At 38.6% G+C, this 4,521-nt stretch overlaps 1 non-coding gene across 1 annotated transcript; it reads left to right on the top strand.

Moving 5' to 3' along the window:
• The first annotated feature begins 231 nt into the window (after positions 1 to 231).
• LOC130984048 (small nucleolar RNA R71) lies at positions 232 to 339 on the top strand. The gene has a single exon (XR_009088008.1). It is a non-coding gene; the product is annotated as a small nucleolar RNA R71 (small nucleolar RNA).
• Positions 340 to 4,521: the final 4,182 nt, after the last annotated feature.

The raw sequence follows: 4,521 nt of genomic DNA, 5'->3' as shown, positions 1-4,521 counted from the left end.
GGCGTTCAGAGCATCAATCTCAAGAACTCCTTTCTTCTGACTTGTCCCATTGTTCACAGGATTCCTTTCAGAAGTGTACATGAATTGGTTATTTGCAACCATTTCAATCAATTCTTAAGCTTCTGCAGGCGTCTTCTTCAGATGAAGAGATCCTCCAGCAGAGCTATCCAAAGACATCTTGGATAGTTCAGAGAGACCATCATAGAAAATACCTATGATGCTCCATTCAGAAAGCATGTCTGAAGGACATCTTCTGATTAATTGTTTGTATCTTTCCCAAGCTTCATAGAGGGATTCTCCATCCTTCTGTCTGAAGGTTTGGACTTCCACTCTAAGCTTACTCCATCTTTGTGGTGGAAAGAACTTTGCCAAGAAGGCATTGACTAGCTTTTCCCAAGAGTCCAGGCTTTCTTTAGGTTGAGAATCCAACCATATTCTAGCTCTGTCTCTCACAGCAAAAGGGAATAGCATCAGTCTATAGACCTCAGGGTTAACCCCATTAGTCTTGATTGTGTCACAGATGTGCAAGAATTCAGCTAAAAACTGATGAGGATCTTCCATTGGAAGTCCATGGAACTTGCAATTCTGTTGCATTAGAGAAACTAATTGAGGCTTAAGCTCAAAGTTGTTTGCTCCAATGGCAGGGGTAGAGATGCTTCTCCCATAGAAATCAGGAGTAGGTGCAGTAAAGTCACCAAGCACCTTCCTTGCATTGTTGGCATTGTTGTTGTTTTCGGCTGCCATTTGTTCTTCTTCCTTGAAGAATTCGGTCAGGTCCTCTAAAGAGAGTTGTGCCTTGGCTTCTCTTAGCTTTCTCTTCAAGGTTCTCTCGGGTTCAGGGTCAGCTTCAACAAGAATGCCTTTGTCTCTGCTCCTGCTCATATGAAAGAGAAGAGAAACAGAAAGTGTGGAATCCTCTATGTCACAGTATAGAGATTCCTTGAAATGTCAGAGGAAAAGAGAAATAGAAAGAAGAAGGAGAAGAAGAATTCGAACTTTAATTAGATAAGGTTCGAATTGTGCATTTAGAAGGAGTGGTACTCCATAAATAGAAGGATGTGGGAAGGAGGGAAGAGAATTTTCGAAAATTCATTTAAAAGATTTTGAAAACCTTTTGAAAATTTGATTGAAAATTTTCGAAAATTAAAAGTGAAAAAGAAATCAAGTGATTTTTGAAAAAGATTTTGAAATTAGAAATTAAAAAGATTTGATTGAAAACTATTTTGAAAGAGAGGTGGTTAAGAAGATATGATTGAAAAGTTATGGTCAAAGAGATGTGATTGAGAAGATATAATTTGAAAACAATTTTAAAAGATATGATTTGAAAACAATTTGAAAAAGATTTGATTTTAAAAATTAATGACTTCCCTAACAAGAAAAGATATGATTTGAAACATTTAAACCTTTCTCAACAGAAAAGGTAACAATCTTGTGATGTTCAATCAAATCATTAATTGTTAGTAAGTATCTTTGAAAAAGGAAAGAAATTAATTTTGAAAACATTTGATTGAAAAGATTTGATTTGAAAAAGATTTGATTTTGAAAAACTAAAAAAAAAATTGATTTGAAAACAAAATCTTCCTCCTAGCACCATCCTGGCGTTAAACGCCCAGAATGGTATACATTCTGGCGTTTAACGCCCAAAATGCTACCTCTTTGGGCGTTAAACGCCCAACCAGGTACCCTGGCTGGCGTTTAAACGCCAGTCTGCCTTCTTCACTGGGCATTTTTGAATGCTCAGCTTTTTCTGTATAATTCCTCTGCAGTATGTTCTGAATCTTCAATTCTTTGTATCATTGACTTGAAAAAGACACAAATTAAAAATATTTTTGGATTTTTAATCATCAAAATGCAAAAGGAATCAATTAACAATGCATGCAAGACACCAAACTTAGCAGTTTGTATACTACTGATACTAACAATATGAAAATGCATATGAGACACACAAAATACTTCAAGTCAATAGAATTCAAAGATCAAAACAAAGAAATATATGCATGGATTCGAAAATTATAACAAAAACATGCATTTGACACCAAACTTAGGATGAGACACTAAACTTAAGCAAGAAACATCAAATATTTTTGGTCTTTTTATGATTTTGTAATTTTTTTTGTGTTTTTCGAAAATTAAATGGGAAAAGGTATCAAAATTCTTAATGAGAATTCCAGGAATCAGTGCAGTGCTAGTCTAAGACTCCAGTCCAGGAATTAGACATGGCTTCACAGCCAGCCAAGCTTTCAAAGAAAGCTTCGGTCCAAAACACTAGACATGGCCAGAGGCCAGCCAAGCCATAGCAGATCACTGCTCCAAAAGCAAGATCAACAAGCTCTTGTGATGATAAGTTGAAACCTCGGTCCAATGAAATTAGACATGGCTTCTCAGCCAGCCAGATTTCAACAAATCATCATGAAACTCTAGAATTCATCTTCAAGAATTTCGAAAAAAATAATACCTAATCTAAGCAACAAGATGAACCGTCAGTTGTCCAGCCTAAACAATCCCGGGCAATAACACCAAAAACTTGATGTTGTTGCCGGATCTTGGCACTGATGTTACCAAAAGCTTGCTCAAAACTTGAACAATCCCCGCAACGGCGCCAAAAACTTGGTGCGCGAAATTGTGAACAATACTTTTTCACAACTCAAATAATCCCCGGTAATGGCTCCAAGAACTTGGTGGCTCAATACCATGGCATTACACAACTTCGCACAACTAACCAGCAAGTGCACTGGGTCGTCCAAGTAATAAACCTTACGTGAGTAAGGGTCGATCCCACGGAGATTGTTAGCATTGAAGCAAGCTATGGTCATCTTGTAAATCTTAGTCAGGCAAACTCAAATATATATGATGATGAACGAAAATAACATAGAAGATAAAGATAGTGATACTTATGTATATCATTGGTGTAAGAGCTTCAGACAAGTGTATGAAGATGCCTTCCCTTCCGTCTCTCTGCTTTCCTAATGCCTTCATCCAATCCTTTCTTACTCCTTTCCATGGCAAGCTCGTGTAGGGTCTCACTGTTGTCAGCAGCTACCTCCCATCCGCGCAGTGAAAGCTAATGCACACACTCTGTCACAGTGCTGCCAATCACCGGTTTGGTTCCCTCCCCTACCGGAATAGAATAACTCTTTTGCGTCTGTCACTAACGCCCAGTAGGTTACAGGTTTGAAGCACGTCACAGTCATTCAATCATTGAATCCTACTCAGAATACCACAGACAAGGTTTAGACCTTCCGGATTCTCTTGAATGCCGCCATCAGGTCCTGCCTATACCACGAAGATTCCGAAGAATCCAAGAGATATTCACTAAGCCTCAGATGCTTGTAGAACAAGAATGGTTGTCAGTCACCTTGTTCATGGGTGAGAATGGTGATGGGCGTCAATCATCACCTTCATCATGTTGAAGAACAAGTGATATCTTGGATAAAGAACAAGCGGAATTGAATGGAAGAACAATAGTAATTGCATTAATACTCGAGGTACAGCAGAGCTCCACACCTTAATCTATGGTGTGTAGAAACTCCACCGTTGAAAATACATAAGCATAAGGTCTAGGCATGGCCGAATGGCCAGCCTCCCAATGATCTAAGATAGCATAAAACTCAAAGATAGCTACCCTGATGTCCTAATACAATAGTAAAAGGTCCTACTTATAGAAAACTAGTACATAGATGAGTAAATGACATAAAAATCCTCTTCCGGGCCCACTTGGTGTGTGCTTGGGCTGAGCAATGAAGCAAATTTCGTGTAGAGACTCTCCTTGGAGTTAAACGCCAGCCTTGGTGCCAGTTTGGGCGTTTAACTCCCATTTGGGTGCCAGTTCCAGCGTTTAACGCTGGGATTTCTTGAGGTGACTTTGAACGCCGGTTTGGGCCATCAAATCTTGGGCAAAGTATGGACTATCATATATTGCTGGAAAGCCCAGGATGTCTACTTTCCAACGCCGTTGAGAGCGCGCCAATTGGGCTTCTGTAGCTCCAGAAAATCCGCTTCGAGTGCAGGGAGGTCAGAATCCAACAGCATCTGCAGTCCTTTTGAGTCTCTGGATCAGATTTTTGCTCAGGTCCCTCAATTTCAGCCAGAAAATACCTGAAATCACAGAAAAACACACAAACTCATAGTAAAGTCCAGAAAAGTGAATTTTAACTAAAAACTAATAAAAATATACTAAAAACTAACTAGATCATACTAAAAATATACTAAAAACAATGCCAAAAAGTATACAAATCATCCGCTCATCAGCACTCTATTCGCTCAAGTGTTTAGGGTTGATTCACTCAATTCTCTCCTAATCATGCTTTCTAAGATTTGTTTTTCTTCTAACAATCGACATATATTCATGCATGCATACAAGTATCATGAGGTCTTTTCTTTAGGTTGTAATGGGGCTAGGGTCAAGGTAGGGTGCATATTTGGTTAAGTGAGTTTGAAATTTGAATCTTTGATAAGCTTAAACTTCCCACCTAACCTATGACATCCTATACAATTAAATTCCAACCTAACTACCCATTTTTC

Source organism: Arachis stenosperma, chromosome 5 (genome assembly GCF_014773155.1).
Source record: "Arachis stenosperma cultivar V10309 chromosome 5, arast.V10309.gnm1.PFL2, whole genome shotgun sequence".
In the NCBI taxonomy this organism is placed as follows: Eukaryota; Viridiplantae; Streptophyta; class Magnoliopsida; order Fabales; family Fabaceae; genus Arachis; species Arachis stenosperma.
This window is presented reverse-complemented; position numbering and strand designations above follow the sequence as displayed.